We start from the raw sequence: 17,906 nt of genomic DNA on the forward strand, positions 1-17,906 counted from the left end.
AGGTATTTTTAAAGAGCTTTCTTGGTGATCTAATTTGTATATCATATGGTTTACCCCTTTAAAGTGTGATTGTAGAGTCATGATCACCACAGTTAATTTCAGGTCATTATCACAAATAAAAGAAACTCCATAATCATTAATGCTGGTTACCCCTTTCCCTCTCCCTTCCCTTCACCCTGGCAATTGCTTGTCTACTTCTGTTGCTATGCATGTGCCCATTCTGGACACATTAGAAAAATATTCCTCCTGTCTAACTGTCATTATATATTCTTTGACATTATATATATCGTCTCCCTCTTCTACCCTTTCCCTTAACCAACTAAGCCTGTGTGGTAAACTACCGTTCTCCTTTCTGTTTCTAAGAGATCAACTTTTTTTTTTTTAATTTGATATATGAGTGAGACCAAGCAATATTTGTCTTTCTATGCCTGGCTTATTTCACTTTATATATTCTCTAGGTTTATCTGTGTTGTCACAAATGACAGGATTCTGTTCTTTTTTTGACTGAATAGTATTCCATTATGAATACTGTACATACCACTTTTTGGGGAGGTGGTAATGGGGATTGAACTTGAAATTTTTCTGGCTCAGTCTTCTAGAGTTCTGAGTTTCCAGGTGTATGCCAGCACTCTGGGCTTCTGATATTCACATTTTCTTTATCCATTTAACTGTGGGTGACATATACGTCAGTTTCATATGTTGATTATTCTGAATAGTGCTTGCAATAAAGATGGGAGTGCAGATGTCTCTTTGATATATTAATTTCATTTCCTTTTCTATGACCAGGTGTGTTAGTGTCTTTGAGGTATGGAAACAAAGAAGGGTAATCATTAATGTGATAGTAGAAACTTAGTGAAGGCTGTATAGGAACAAAAGTAGTAATATAACTGAGCAGGAACCTCGATTCAACAAAAATTTTGTTTTTAATTATTATTCTATGCTTCTGTGTCAAATGGTGACTGCTAACCTTTGGTCCCAGCCTTGAGACAGCACATAGAGTCGTTCTAAGGGTTTTATAATTTTAAACTTAAAGGGAAGGAATTCAAGGAGTAGCCTTTATCCGTATGGTATTCTATATGAATTCCTTAGAAGGACCATTGGCATCTTTCCTCCTTCTTTGCTTAGGTTTGTCCTGAAGTTCAAGAGTGGACCATCTCTGGATGCAGGCCTCAGGGCACCAAGCTGTTTATTACTCCAGAGCAGCTCTGTTAAGTCTCCTGGTTTTCACTTGGCAGGGTAGCAAGGCTGAGCGGTGCACAGGGGGGGCATCTTAGACAGAAGTGCTGCTTCCTGGTCTTCAGGCCTTCAAGCTGCTGGGAGTGCAGCTGGAGAAATCTTAGAGGAATGCCGGAACCTAAACTAGATCTGGGGAGAGAGTTAACAGTCTGTTATAAATAAAAACTATTGGAAAAGTTTTATTCTGTAAATGGAAAAAGGCTTATAGTTACAATAATCAAAGGACTTTATTTGGGGAGAGAAAGTTGGGGAAAGTTACATGAGTAAGTGACCTGGGGCGCTGAGAAAACTTCCCCATTCTTCACTCCTTCATTGCACAGCAAACAGATAAGAAGGGGTTCCGGGGCTGGAGGTGGTTCTCAGAGGAACAGCACTCACCAGGCTCTCGTCAGAGTCTGGGTTCAGTGTTCAACATGACAAAACCACAACAAAGTCGCCTCCTGGCATGAGGAGTAGCAGGAGTCATGTATAATAACAGTGTGCGCCCTGCCTATTGGATTTAGCGTGTGGATTGAGCAAATGTTAGAGGAGAGAGTCATTTTCCTGTGGTTTTTGCTGTTTGTCTTAGATAAAATGGGGCAGCAAGACAAAGAGCCTTTCTTGAAAGTTGATAATAAGCAAAGAAATGTGAATTCTTACTTGTCTGAGGAAAGGAAATGTGTGCAGATAGCGTGGCACTGGCATCCAGCCTCTTAGTTCGGTAGTTAAGGGTATAAGTGACAGAGTGTAAGGAAATGTCAGTGGAACATACAGCTTCTTATCTGTGGGAATTCTATATTTGGCACAGTTTAGAATGGTCCTCTGTCTGCTGAGAACCCTTTGCGGCTTGTTGCCTGGAGAATAAAGCTTAAAGTCTGCCGGCTGGCGTGTTGAAAGCCTTTCATAGTTTGAACCCAGTCTCACCTTTCAGGCTCCTTATTTTCTCCTCTCCTTTTTGCAACCTAGGCTTTGGCTTTTTGATGCTTTGACTTTGTTCGCATCTTTTGTAAGAATGTCTTCGTGCTTCTTTTCTGTTGGTGAAAATGCCAATCTTCAAGCTCCCAGCCCTTTTGTTTACACTGTTACTGGCACACTCTTTTCATTTAGAGTCAAAAATATGTTTGGGAGTGTATTAGAAAGCAAATACAGTGTTCACGTAGAGTCTAAACACTATGACTTCAGTGTGCCACAGCGATGTGTGCGAAGCGGATGCACAATGAACTGTAATTACTGAATAGAGGCTCTGAATTGGAGAGTCAAGGTATAATATACCTTAAATTTTTGGACTATTAGTGAGTAGTTGACCCCACTCCTACTCCGCTCCACTCCAAAAAACAAAAGGTAAGAGTGACTGTATACATTGCTGTGAAGTTCATGTCCGAATTTCAGGTAGACCATTCCCTTTTATCACTTTAAAAATAACATAGGAGCTTATTAAGCCTAGGATAAGTTGAATCTTGTTAAACTGTATAACATCAAATAGGATTTTAAAAATTGCACTGGGGATTGGAATAAAGTCAGATTGTGTAAATGCTCTTTTTCTTTGAATTCTAGTTTAAAAGTATTAATATCTGTTCGGTGTGAACTTAATAGTCTCCCTTACAGTAGTCGTTCAGGCTTCTGTGTTTCTGAACATTTTCCATTGTAAGGAATCCAGCGTCTCACGCGCCCACAGTCAGACTTTCTGCAGTAGAGTTTGGGGTCTGGTTAATCAGTCTCTTACCTTGAGAAGCAGGCCAAGTACATGACGTTGGCCAGTAAAGAAAATGAAGCTTTACTCTGGCCCTCCATTTGATCTGATCACTGTCTTCTCCCAGTTTTGAAGTGGTAGTTTCCTTGTTTACTGTTTTGTTGCCACCAGAAAAGAGTGCTTTCCTCATCATTTTTTTTCCTTCTGTTGTGAAGGTTCTTTTCTATTATCCCCAAATAGGAAGCTCCGTAATTTGTGAGTCTAACAGTGAAATGACAGAACATCTGAAGAAGCGATTTTTTCCAATTCAAACTTATTGCTTACCAATTTTGTTGGAATGCCTTAACAACTAGCCTCAAAATTCTGATTTTTTAAAAGTCTGTATTTCTGACTTCTATTTTATTCCCATGTGTATTTTGCATACTGTTTGTTTCTTGGATTTGTGACTTTCATTCCAGAGAGGTCATAAAAGTTAATGTAGTACAAGGATGAGTTCAAAGTAGAAGGCGCTGTGAGTCATTCGTTCCTGTGCTGGGGGCCAGTGTGCTGCTGGTAGATGTGGTTGTGTCTCTTAATGAGCTCTCTGTCAGCACAGCACAGCACAGCACAGCACAGATGCCTTCAATCCAGTCGAGGCTGGGAGGAGATGAGAGTGTGATTCTGAGGTAAAAGCTTTCTAGATCTAGTAGGCGACACTTCTTGGATGTATAAAAAGATTCTAGTTGTATTTCACAAGAAGGCTTTTCCAGCATATGTCAGTAGTCGTTAATAAAATAGTAAAGCATTTACTTATTCATGTATTTCTTTTTCTCCTCAGATACAACAGTTAATGACTTTAATAATTGAGGTATTGAGAGCAACATTTAGTGGTCTCTGGCTAAATACAGGTTTCAATTAGCAGAAACAAATTATGTTAAAAACATGTCCCTGTGACTTATGGAAGTTTATTGAAAAGGATAAACATGTAGAACAATCTTCTTTTGATAACAGAAGATACTATTTGCATGCCAGGTAGAATAAAAGGCATCTGTACTGTGAGAAGTGTTCATAGTTCTTTTGGTTGGCATCATCACTATTGACATTTCCTGTGTTTCTCTTCCAAGTTGATTTTGATTTGTAGATTATTTATACCTAAAACTTCTATTCCATTATTCTTGCCTCTTCCTCTGAGGATTATAGACATATGCCATTGCACTTGGCCATCATGGACTTGCAGTTATATTTTTTTAAAGACTCCTAGGACTTTAATTAAATAATGCTCAGTAATGAATACAGCTCTTAAAGACACAACCTCTAGTCGCGGGTGGTTAATGTTTTCACTTACAAATTAATAGCCATAGGGCTGGGGATATAGCTCAGCAAGCACAAAGTCGTGAGTTTGATTCCAAGTACCCTCCCTCTCCGGACCCCACCAAAAAGTCAGTAGCTATGTTTTTCTTGTTTGCATTGAGTGGTTGCGTATCATACCTACTGGGATTCATGTGGAATTCAGGGGAAGATAAATCAGACCAATATCCTCAAACTTTCATGTGTATAGATTTGTTTAATAATAAAGTCATTAGTTTCATTTATTTTGAGGTTGGGTTTTGCTATATTGCCTAGGTTAGTCTCCAGGTCTGGATTTAAGTTATCCTTCTGCTTCAGCCTCCTGAATAGCTGATATGACAGGCATGATCCACTGTGCCCAGCTCAGAGTCATTAATTTTGAAAGACTTCTGCCTATGGCAGAGCCAGGACAGGAGACTCCAGAGAACCCAAGTTAAAAAAGATCAGTCTCCTGAAGACTCTGCACTTGAAGCTTGAAGGTGATTTTTAGGGGGCACAAAACTATAAAACCACTAGGGGTTTTGTTAAGCCGGCCAAGGAAAAGTACTTGAAATTTGATTTTTTTGGATCCAGTAGGCTTGTGTGAGTGTGTGTGTGAAGGAGCAGGGAGGCCCCTGATTGTTTCACGGTTTTGATGGCATTGCTGCCTAGGCATCTTTATAAGGAAAGGTTAGCTTTATGATAATTAATTCCTTTATTCAGCAAGTAGTCATTGAGTACTATATGGCAGGCTTGGTTCTACTTATTGGAAGAATTTTTTTCCCGTGTATTAATTTATGGTGCTATGTAAGACATGTTCTTGCTTCTAGAATCTTGCAGTATAACAAGCTTTATTTCATAAATAAAGGCCATATTATGGATTTAGAAATAAATTAAAAACTTTGACAAGTACAAATTTATTTTGCATTATCACCTAGAGGGAAAATGCTTTCATTGGAAGAATGGCTATGAAGAAGTCATAAAAGATTTATGTGTGAGTGATGGAATGTGAGACCAGTTAATTAGACTTAAAATAACCTTAGTTCTAAGTAGTACCTTTACATCTATTTGAAATTCTCTTAGTGCCTCGTGGCAGCTGATTCTGAGGGGCTTAGCAAAGTACTATTCTGTGGTGTAATTAAACTCTGCAGCTCTTTCCAGTAATCTAGGCATTTATGTTTTTGTGGTTCATCATCTTCATTTCTCCCCTGTGAGTCTGTGTGTGTGTGTGTGTGTGTGTGTGTGTGTAACTGGGTTAAATATGTTTCATAGGATGTGTGTTTCCCATTTTTCTTATTCACTTACTCTTAATATAGAAAGTATTTTCTGTATCTTCTATAATTTTTTTCTATATGTTATGGAGTAACTATATAGTTGATCCTTTGGCTTTGTTTTTCCTATCCTAGATCCAAAGCAGCTTTTTATTAATTTATTTTAAAAAGATTTTTGGTGGTTAACTTTTGGGGGGATAGCAGTAACAGGATGTGACAGATTGGATTCGTGTGCTGATTTCATCTTGCCAGCTAAGTCTTACATGCAGGAGGAATTGGAGGAGAGGAGAAAATGCAGGAATGTTTGGCTGAGTGGTCACAGCTTTGAGAAGAAACATAAAACAGCTAGTGTAGTGGCTGTTTTAGAGGCAGGCTCACTCTCCTGTCCTAAAAACATCTGGTTCTACCAGCTTACTTGAGCTGCCATGGGGACTTCTTACTGCCAGGCTTGTTTCCGAGTTTAGTTGGAAGCACTGCAGGGATGTGTAGACAGACCTCTGTGTCTGCAGTCAGCCAGCAGTCAGCTTCCGCCTTTCCAGCTGATGTTTCATACATATTATAGCTGTTCAGTATTAACATAAGATAATACTCTTAAGTGATCTGCCCCTCAGCCTCTTTTATTTTTGAATTTGTATAGGGAGATCCTCGATTATTATTTCATATTAATATTTTAAAATTGGGGATAGTTTTGTGAGTTTATAAACCTACTTATAGTCATTTGTGTAGCACATGCCTGTAATTTCAGTACTCGGGAGGCTGAGGCAGAAGGATCACTGTGAGTTCCAGGCCAAGCTGGGCTACATAAGCAAGTTCAAAGCTGGCCTACACTACATGGTGAGACCGTGCCTCAAAAATGAAAGTAAAAATAAAAATAAAAATTTTAAAAACCCTATTTATAAAATTGAAAGATTTAGACAACTTAGAAACAATTTAATTCAATGTTTTTAAAGCAAACAGGTTTATTTTGATAGGCTCAAATTTCATGAGTGTTAAGAGATAAAGTTAGTTATAAATTTAAAGTTAATTTTCTTCCAGTGGAATACTTTTCAATATTTTATTCAGAAACTACACATTACAAATGCAAATATTTCGTGAAATAGGGTATACTCACAGTGTGCTTTTTCAGTGAGAGCTTTTTGCTTAAAAGCATTTTCTTTACCATGTATCATAATCTTTTTTATGACCTTTTCACTATAGCCTTAGTGTTTACCTGTAAAAATCTATAGTTACACTTGGCTTAAAAGTTTTTTTTTTTTAAAATATACTGTGAGTCTGGCGTGGAAGTATATGCAGGTAATCCCAAGATTTGAGAGGATGTGGCAGAAGGATTGCCATGAGTTTGAAACCAACCTGGGCTACACAGTGAGATAAACAAAAGGTGATAAGATAATATAAAATGTATCTTTTAAAAAAAAAAAAAACCACTTCAAAGTGTACATTTCGTTTCTGTTAAGCACATTCATATGAGTTATAAATCATTCTAGAATCCATCTCCAGGACTTTATCATCCCATCGTTAAGGCTGTATTTAATGTTTCTTCGTGTAGCTCATCCCACCTGGTTCTGCCAAGTTTGAATAGCTGTAGTATTTGAATACAAAACTACTTACTAGCAGCCACACTGGTCTTGTAGCTTTTTAAAAACCAAGAAGAGAAGCCTTTATAAAATATTCCAATTATGGTTAGGCTTAAAAAAAAAAACTATTGATCAGAAGCTCATATTACAAACCTGGAAAATCCATATTTTTTTAAATAAAAGAAAAAAGGTCTAGTGCAAGTGTTCTTGGGTTTTTAGGTAACTTTAAGTATTGAAGAAACATAAATGTCCTCTGTGATATCTGTACAAATAATACCTCCCTTTTAAAGTGGATAAATCTAGCTCTAGATAGATACACCATTTTGTTTTGTTTGTTGTAGCAGTATCTATTGTTTTCAGGTTTCCTATTAGTTCTAAGATATGTAATAAGATCTCAGTGTGTTTGAAATACAGTTGTGTGCCACAAAATAGTGTCTTGATCAATGACAGAGTGCATATACCACAATGGTCCTATAAAATTGTATTACCAGTGATGTTGTACTCACCTTGGTTTGTGTCTGTATGTATGGTCTGCACACAGGGACAAAATTGATGACACAATTCTCAGAACATCTTCCCCCTGTTGTTGACTGTGTGACTGTATCTGAAACTGCCTTGGGAGATTACATTAGCCTCTGTGTACTAGAGGATTTTGTGTTAACTGTATCCTTATAACATTCAGCAATTGTCTGAAATGTAAATTTAATGTAAAACTTGCTACACTTGTTTCTGTATAAGGTGATTTATTTGGCTCTTCTAATGCCAACTTTGACTTTTTAAAATCTACCTAGAAATTTGGTAAACAGTGCCAAATTGTCAAGTGTGAATATAGCCTATTTGAAAATTGAAAGCAGAAAGGTAATTCTGAACCAGGGAATGAAACTGTTTAGGTCGCCTCAGTTTGTCCTTGGAGATGTGACCAAAATTGGCCAACAGTAAAAAATGAAAAAATGAAGGAAAGTTTGGGAAGAAGTTGCAGGACAAAGGCATTTAACCTTCCTGTCTATCCATCCATCCATCCATCCATCCATCCATCCATCCATCTGTGGTGCTGGGATGAGCCCAGGGCCTCAAGCATACTCAACACATGCTGCATCATTGAGCCACATCCCCAGCCCAAAGATGCTTATTTTTGTTTTAACTTGAGATGCCTCCCACATGCTGATTTCTGCTTATGTTTGTGTCCTCATTCTCCATTGTGTTCCTCTGTTGTCCTAGGTTTACCTCTGGGTACTGTCGTCTCCTAAAATCCACTGTTGGTTTCTCTGAGAAACTTTAGACTTTGCACAATGTGTATACTAATGTTAAGTAATGTGCTTTTTTAAGAATTAGGAAGAATCCAATGTGGAGGCGAATGCCTGTGATCCCAGTACTTGGGAGGCTGAGGCAGGAGAATCATCACAAATTTGAGGTCAGCCTGGATTATATAGTGAGTTCAAGGCCAGCCTGAACTGCATAACAAAATCTTGTCTCAACCCTACCCCCATTCATGAATTAAGAATAATCCCTGTACCAATAAAATGTAAAAAGAATTATATTTAAAAACATTGAATTATTGCTTTGGTTTTCTTTTTATTCTTTTCAAAAATCTCTTAAAGAATATAACACACTTGTTACATTACTGTAACAAGCATTGTTCTTAAATAACTTCCTCACTTTGGCACTTTTGATGAAATTAGGAAGACTTTATGAGTCACTCATGCCTGCTATTGTTATAAAATTATTATGAAACAGTAGAACAGTCTATTGAAAGACCTTTTCAATAGAAATATTGCCTTGATGACACAAATAGTTGATTTAATATGTGGCCAAATATGTGATTTAAAACTTTTTAGTAACTATGTTAAAACAGTAGAAAGAGGTTGGGATGTTGCTCAGTGGTAAAGTGAATGCACAAGGTCCTGGGTTCAAGTCTCAGCGCTGGTCCCTCCCTGTAAAAAGAAACAGTAAAATAAAGTTGAATAATATATTTTACTTAAATGATGTATTAGAATGTTATTTAAATGTATTTCAACTCATATGGTTATTTCACTCAGTTTTTAAAACTATCTTCAAAAATCTTACCACATCTCAGTTCCGATGATACGTACTTCAAGTGCTCTACATAGAGCATGTGAGTAGTGGCTGATACACTGGATAAGGAATCTGTCATCTTATTATCTTTCCACCTAATCAGTAACCAAGGATGATAACAGCTTTTTAAGTTTTCCCTGCCCAGGACTGTTCAAATGGTGAACCATAAGGAATCTAGGTAGTTCCTTCTCTGAGAAGAGTTCATTGTTTTAAAAGTGATAGACTATAAGCTAGGCATGATAGCACATGCTTGTAATCCCAGCTTTTGGGAGACAGAGGCAGCAGGATTGATGTGAGTTTGAGGCCACCCTGGGCTGTACAGTGAGTTCAAAGCCAAGCTGAACTATACAGAGAGACCCTGTCTCAAAACCAAACCAAACCAAATCAAACCACACCGCACCACACCAAACTACACCAAACTGAACCAAACTACACCAAACTGACCCATGCAGAACTGAACTAAACTTCTGGTCCATACTTGTTACAGACTGAAGAATGAGTTGCAATTTGAACCTTGTTCTTATCTTGACAGAATATCACATAAATGAAACAGATGAATTTGCAGACAGGCTGGCAAGTGTGAGGTCCTGAGTTTGATTCCCAAGACCCAGAAAAAAAGAAAAAAAAATTGGCAGACAACATCCTAAATTGGAACAGAAAGCTTTAAAAAAGTTTTAAAGCTTGAGAAAATTAGAGAGATGAGTGGACATTTTAAAATGGGTGATTTATTTTTCTTCAGCATGACTGCAAGGTGCTTTTTCTCCTAAAATGTAAGGGAATAGATTTCATAGAGCATTTGTGTGATCCAAAGATTTTTGTTGGCTACAATATGTAAAGTTAATACATTAATCAGATTAAGTTTTCCTGCCTTTTTGTATCTAGGGACTTCTTTTTGTGTATACTTCTTTCTATATTTTGGTGACAGAGATTGTGAGTTAGGTTTTTAAAGGAGGGTAAGTGGCCGTAGAATAGAATTCATTGTCCAAATTGCAGCCTTCACCTTCTATGTGAAAGAGAGTGCTGCTAGTAATTGTTGTAACAGCAGGTGTTAAACCCGTCTGTTCCAGGTAAATTGGAACACACGGTCAGCCTGGTTAAAGGACACTGTTACAGCTTTGTGATTTTCTCTTTTGGGAACCCTGGTATGTTGTGGGAAGTGAGGTCATGAAATTATCAGTGTTAATTTCCTGATCTGTCAGTGGGGTCCCCTTCACCTCAGAGCTTTGATCGCTTTTTATTCTGGGAACACTGGACCTGAGAGGCTGAATAAAAAGGGAAAAATATAAACAGATTGAACATTTCCCATCCCTTGCAAGGTTTGCAGGCATGTGACAAGAAAAGATTTCCTTTTAATTATGCAATATTATTTTAAAATTCTAGATTAAGAATTCACGAAATATTTTAAAAACTGGGCACTTTTTTTTTTCTAAGCATACTTTATTGCAAGACATCAATTACATGTTTGATTTTTAGGCACTCTTATTTTTAGGACTTCTGTTCTGCATCTTTGACAGAAATGTCATAGTATTTATGTGAATAATCTAACTACATGATGATCCTGTAACTTTTCTGTTTTCATATTGTGGATGTGTGACATGAAGCCACGTGCCTTTGCTGACACATCATTTTGGAGGAGATACTGATTTTTTCAGATTTAAAATTGCATATGTTGCAAAATTGAATTTTGGGCATGTATTCATATACATAGATGTATGGGCTTGTGCAGCCACCTGTCCACAATCAGCATGCAGACCGACCGGTTCCATCACCCTTCAGATTTTCCTGTTGCCTGTTCATTATGAAACTCTTTGAGCTAGTCTGTGTTTCTGTACTTTCACAGCTTGTCACGCAAATGGAATCAAGTAATTTGTAACATCCGGAGACTGCTTTCCTTCTCTCAGCAGAATGCTTTTGAGATGTATTCAGACTGTTGGGTATACCATGATTTTTTCCTTTTTTGTTGCTGCATAAGATTCTGTAGCATGGGTGTAGCATAGTCTGTCTTTTATCACATTTAAGTCTTGGGTCACTGTTTCTTCAGATGATCTTCCCTCTGCAGCGTATATCTTCTCTTCTCTCTGATACATGTTACGTACCTATTGGTAATGTCACACAGGTTCTTGAGGCTCTGGCCTCCGTTGAGGCACTTATATAAATTCCTCAGCCTCAGTTATTCAGCAGGCAATTTTGGACACTTATTTTTCCATTGATAGATATGCATCTGTTTTCAGTTTTCTCTACAATTAAAAAATATTGCTGTGAACATTCTTGCACAGGTCTCCTGGGTACATGCATCAGGCTTTTATTATTTTTTCCTATTAGTAGAGTTGCTAGGATACAGGTTTACATATCTTTCTTTATAAGGGTAGCCCAATGTCATATCAGTTTACTTTTTCAGTAGCAGGTTATATTTTTAAACTGCTCCATATCCTTTCCCACACTTATTGTTGTCACACTTTTTATTTTCTATGTATGTGATGGATGTGAAATAGAATTTTATATTCTTTTAAATGAGTTTTCTGATTCTGAATGAGGTCAAACATTTTCTTATACTTATTAGCTCTTCATATTTCTCCTGTGAGTTGCTCATTTATATCCTTAACTTATATTCTATTTGAGTCAAGCTTTAGGACAATTTAAAATATTTTTGATGCAATTTGGCTGTTTTAAATATCTGTCTTTGGGGCTGGGGATTTAGCTCAGCAGCATAAGCGCCTGCCTTGTAAGGAGGCAATCGTGAGTTCGATCCCTGGTACCGATAAAAAGGAAAAAGGAAAAAAAAAATATATGTATATATATATATATATATACATATATATATATATTTTTTTTTTTGTCTTTGTATCATAAAACCCTTTTGATGATCTCTGGTAGGTCATCTTTTCAGATCTCAATTCAGAAATTATTCCTTATGTTCTGCTTTTGAAAGTTTGTGCTGGGCATGATGGCACATGCCTGTAATCTCAGCACTTGGGAGACTGAGGCAGGAGGTTCACTATTAGTTTGAGGCCAGCCTAGTTTACATGAGCAAATTCAAAGTGAGCCTGCATGTGTAGTGAGATTTTACTCAGACCAAAAAAAAAAAAAAAAAGAAAAGTTTGCACATTGTTTTGATACATTCTCTGGACTGAATGTGTTCTTTGTATAAATTTAAGTTGGTGATAAATTTCATTAGCTGAAATGTTTAGTTTATTAAAAACTAAACCAGTATATACTTCATTTATAGACTTCATGTCTGGATGAGCAGCCAGTTTTAATTTGGGTATTGTCTTAGTTTTTTTTCTTGTCACTGAGGCACAATAACTGGCACTCAAAAAACTCTAAGGAGGAAAGGTTGACTTTGGCTTAGTTTGTTGAGGTTTTAGTCCATAGTTGGTTGGCTCTAAGACAGGGTTGCATGACTGCATGGTATGGCAAAGGAGAAAGGCCTCATGGTGTGGCAGGCAGAAAGCAGAGATGGTCAAGGGATGAGGAGGGAGATGACCTTCCCAGGCCACGCCTCCAGTGACCCCCCTCCTCCCACCCACACATTTAACTGTAAACCTATCAGTGGGCTGACTAATCCTCTAGTGAGTATCATGCTCCTATGATCCAGTTATCCCCAAACCCTACTTATATAAATGCACAAGGCTGTGGGGGTCATCTAGATATAAACCATAAGAGGTGTACCATACAAAGTTGCTATTAATAAAGCATTGTACCAGTGACAACATGTTTGTAGTTGCATAGTGCACCAGTGTTTAATTTTGGAATTGTAATTCTTGAACTCGCTGTGTGTTTCTGGCTTTTTCCTAGTCTTTTTTTCTTTCTTTCTTTCTTTCTTTCTTTCTTTCTTTCTTTCTTTCTTTCTTTTTTTGAGGCCAGATCTAATTGTGTAACCCAGGCTGGCCTCAAACTCACTGCAATCCTCCTATTTCAGCCTCTCCACCACACCTGGCTTGTGATCCTTTGTTAAAGCCACTTTTCTTTGTGGCGTACTTTTTTTTTTTCATGAGATATGCTCTTGCAAATAAGAGTATTAGTCGTAACTAATACAAGTTCAATAACATAACTTCTTGATGAATGTGGGAAGTGCACTGTAGTGGTAGCCTATCAATGTTAACTGAGTGGCAGCTCTGCTCATCTCCCTGATTGTGATATAGGGAGCCTTGTCTTTGAGAGATTATTTTACTAGATAACCAGTGTTTCCTGCCCAGATGGAGCAACTTGAGCCACGTGAGTCTGGCCTTGATCTTAACAGAGGTCAATTTATATAGAGTTAGTGTAGTTGTCAAGTTAACCAACGATTTCACGAAGGTAATTCCTTGCAGTTTTTTATGGGCAGGCTTTTGCTTCTTGTGCTTTTGGCAATAGTAAGGAACCCGCGGGAAAGGGCAGGGGAATTGGTTTAGTTTGAGGACTTGCTCCAGTTGTAGCTTCAATTTTTAATTCCACACATGTAGGTGATTGGCTAGACATTCCTCATTTATTAGTGGAGGCAACTATCTCTTGCCCTGAGTGCCCCTGGGAGATGTGGAATTGGTAGGAAGACTTGGGGCTCCACATTCACTGCTTTTGTAGGAGTAGCATTTGCTGTGTAAAATGCTACTCAGTGAGCCAAAGGAAAACAGCAAATATTGCCAGACAGATAATATTGATGAAGCTGATTCTGCCAGCTGTCAATCCTCGTGCCTAGAGAAATTTCCTAATGATGGCTACCTTTTGATAGAATCACTTGTGTATATTACCTCTGTGATACTATAATAGTTTATAACAAGATTCTAAAGAATTAAAAGATGATGAAGTTTGTATGGGCTTGGATTTGTAGGATATTTTTATTTTTTAAATTAAAACAAAATTTTTTTGTAGTTCTGGGTTATCAAAACCAGTGAAAGTCCATCACCTAGCTATAGCTTCAACCCTTTTTAAGTATCTTTATTTTTTATTCTTAAACAGCATTTCATGAAGTTGCCCAGGCAGGACTTGAACTTATGGGTCTCTCTAATGATAAGATTACACGTGTGCCACCACATTTGGCTTGGAATTTTTTATTACTGAAAATACTTTAAAACTTTCCTTTAACGTACACTGAGGTAGTTAAAACAGGGTTTTTAAAAATAATTATTTGTATGGTGTTGGTAGAAGTAATTATTTCTATACATGTATTACCTTATAATGAATTCTCTTGTGCAGGATCTCAGAGTTTAGAGACGCAGAGGATATAATCACTATTCAGTGACAGGTCCGCAATTGAATAGAGAGCTGCTTGGTGTCCCTCATACCAGGATGATTCTTGAGTGAACAGAACAATCTGCGGTAAATAATAAGGTGCTTTATGCCTAAGGGCTAAGAAAATCCAGGCATTGATAATGATGGGACACTCTCTTGCTGTACTGATACAGGTATAGCTAGCTTTCTGGTAGTGAAAGTAAGTGTAAATAGCAACAAAACAACAAACTTTGAGAGTGCGTTTGGAGCAGCCTGAAAGGAAATATAAGATCTGTTGCCAGTTGTAGCTGTTTGGGGTCTTGCTTGCTGCTTAGATCATGGTACCACTCAAGTATGGGTTTGGAAGCCTATTAAATCCTCTAATTTGCAGGTCTGTGGTAAATATGTGTTACTTATAACCCAGCTGTAGATGTTTTGAGACTTATGCTTAGAATTTATGACAGTAGAAATTTTAAATATCTCACGTGTAGCAGGTTCCTCAAAGGGAGTAGGGTCGAATATCTGTTTTGAGGTTAAAATGAATAGCAGGCAGTTTTTGAAGAATACTGTTTCCTAGTCCACAGAAAATATATTATGTCACAATGTGTAAATCTGGTGGTTTGTACACGTCTTGTGTGTAAGGCACAGTAAATTAAGCAGGAATGCTTACATTTTAAGCATCCTGCTCACATTTTAAGCAGGAAAGTTCAATTCTGAGTTGACCTGTCTTCCTTCCTCTCTCCCTCACTTTTTCTTTCTTCCTTCCTTCCTTCTTCCCTTCTTTTCTTCCTTCCTAGTTAGCCCAAACCAAATAGAGCATTGAATTTTCTTTTCTTGATTGCAACAGTTGATCTTGAACCCCTTACATTTGTATCGTTTCCTTGTTTCTGCACTGAGATGAATTTTCTCTCATAAATTGAAATGATCCATGAGAGGAATGGGGTGTAGCTCCCTGTTCAAGCATTTACCTTCCATGTGAAAAGTCCTGCATTTGATCCTAAGCTAAGAAAGATCCAAAATAAAAACAGATGGTTATGTCGCAGCATTCATTGCCTTTATTAAATGCTAGTTACCAGAAACTTCTGTATTTATAAATTGTTATGTAGTGTGTTAGATTTTATAAAAATGCTTGCCCATTTTCAGTAAGTTTATTTCAGTATCTCAAGGATTGTCTTGGGATGGGGTACTGCTGGGGACCAAACTCAGAGCCTTGTGAATACTAGGTAAGTGCTCTGCCACTGACTTGCATCCCTTGTCCTGAAATATTTTGTGAAGTTGATGGTATTCATTTTAGCAGTTAAATCTTAGAAGGATCATGATACTAACAGTTACAGTGTATTGTGTGCTTGTTAGAAGGCTGGTACCTTAGGAAACTCATGTAACTTGTATCATTTTACATAATCCTTGAAACCACAAGTACTATTTCCAGTCGTATTTTCCAGATGAGGGAACTGAAAGTGGTGAGGTAACCTGTCCTAAATTAGAAAGCTAGTAGTAATTAGTGCAGTAAACAGGCGGAGTCATCACTAACTATGAGAGGCTTCTGTGTGAATTAGAAAAAGTTACCCCCTGCGGCGAGCCAGTTAGGCAGCCAGACTTCTCTGTGTCCCCACTCTCTAGTGATGTCGTGGGTGAGCCCTGTATGGGCCAGATCTCAGCCCCACTCTGCTTACTTAGTGCTGTGTTTTTTGTTTTTTACTTGGCATTTTTGTACTTTGCACAAACTGAATCATCTACTCTATAGATTTGAGTCCAAGGCTCACTTTAGATCTTACACTCTATTTAGTAATCTACTACCAACTAATGGTAAAGCTAAGATTTCAACTCAAGTTTTTCTAATCATAAACACTTCTTTCTTTTTTGTATTATGCATGTTGATTGAATTACAAATGATATTGGAGTCCTACATCTGGTGTCTGGGTCTGCTGATACATTTTGTGGGTGGTACAGAGAACTTCTTAGGACTTAAAAAGGTAGAGTTACAGAGTTATAAACTCATATGTCTCATAATTAACAGCTTTTGATTAAATGTTGCCCAATAGCTATGTCAATACTTGTAATGGATTATATTCTGTGCCTTGTGGTTAGTTGCATGACCCTGACCAAGTGAAAGCATGTAGTATATAGGTAAAGAGAATCCAGTCTGGACCCAAGACTCTTTGGAGCCAAATTTTAGCTGTCATAGCTATGTAAACTTGTGCAGTGTACTTAATGTCTTTAAGCCTACTGTGTAACTTTGAGGGGGAACATAATTCCTATCCCGTTGAGTTGTGGATATTATGTGAATTAAATCTATAAAGCACTTAGAGTAGTGCCTGGCACATATAGTAAATTCTCTATAAATGCTAGCTTTTGTTTTTATTAACATTGTGTAATTATAAGTTTGAACCTAAAGCCCATAATGTAAACGCAGTTAAATTATTGAAACACAAATGATCATCTAAATCTTAACAGAGGTCTTCCCTGTTCTCCTCTTCCTCCTCCTCCTACTCTTTCTTCTTCTTCTTTTGGTGCCAGGGATTGAACTCACGACCTGTTTGCCAGGTGTTTGTGCTGCTGAGCAAAACCCCTGTCCCCCCACTCATTTGTTTTTAAACAATGTTTGTGGTGATATCAACTTGTGTTTGGGTTATTAGTTTTAAGAGCTGCATTTTCAGGAGATTGCTCTAAGTCATAGTCACTATAGTTATTTATGCATAAAATTGTGTAACTTTTTTTCTTTCTTTCTTTCTTTTTTTTTTTTTTTTTTTTTGGTACTGGGGATTGAACTCAGAACCTCGTGCTCACCAGGCAGGCGCTTACACCACTGAGCTAAGTCCCTGGTCCCCATAAAAATTTTTTCCAGGCTCACTTTTCTTAGGAGAAACTGCATAATACACTGAATCTTGACTCTTGGAGGCTGTGATAAAATTGTTGCTTCTGTATCCACTCAGTACACCTCTGAGCGGTTTGCAATAGCACTTTGCTGTGTTCAAAGAACAGCTCAATCTATTTTCTTGCCTGTCTGCTTTCTCTTCCTTCCCCAGTCTTGTCTTCATTTTAGTGTGTGTCCTGAGAAATCAAAGTTTTGCTCTCAGACCATGACCTCAGATTTTACTTTTACTTAAAAGTGGGTAAGTGTATGAAAAAGTAAATTAACGTTTTAGAAAGCAGTAGGTGGAATGCTGTCTAGTAAATGATTTTCGTCAATCAAGACCACACCAGAAAAACAGGATCCATTTCAGGTATTTCAAATGGAAAGAATCTGCTGCAGGAAAATTATTGTAATATGGTTAGCAAAAAAGCTAATGGCTAAATAGGAGAGGGTGCGGTAATTTGCAGATTCACAACAGGAAGTCACCATCATCATCTCTTCCAGCTGAAGAAACACGGGAAGGTGCAACTTTATTGCATAGGGAGTACAAATGTTGTTTGGGGAAAAATAACCAAAATGTAATTAGATTGGGTAAGGACAATTACAGTGAGCTCCATTTCCTTCTTCCCCTGTTCCCTCTTACCCCCAAACACAGAAAGCTCTGTTCAGAAATTGCTGTTTTTGAATATAAGGTTTTTGCTTTTTCCCTGAGGTGCCAGCCTGTGCATTAGTGCTAA

General features: G+C 37.6%; 1 protein-coding gene and 1 long non-coding RNA gene across 6 annotated transcripts in view; one reads left to right on the top strand and one right to left on the bottom strand.

The window, feature by feature from the left end:
- The window catches only part of Mcu (mitochondrial calcium uniporter), a 193,247-nt gene that overhangs the window by 47,399 nt on the left and 127,942 nt on the right, over positions 1–17,906 (top strand). The window lies entirely within an intron of this gene.
- On the bottom strand, positions 992–1,981 carry LOC134473653 (uncharacterized). Its single transcript, XR_010044007.1, has 2 exons — positions 1,876–1,981; positions 992–1,365 (listed from the first exon to the last, which is right to left on the bottom strand). It is a non-coding gene; the product is annotated as an uncharacterized LOC134473653 (long non-coding RNA).

This window comes from Cavia porcellus, unplaced genomic scaffold (genome assembly GCF_034190915.1).
Source record: "Cavia porcellus strain 051 isolate PalLab524CR breed Dunkin Hartley unplaced genomic scaffold, mCavPor4.1 scaffold_28, whole genome shotgun sequence".
In the NCBI taxonomy this organism is placed as follows: Eukaryota; Metazoa; Chordata; class Mammalia; order Rodentia; family Caviidae; genus Cavia; species Cavia porcellus.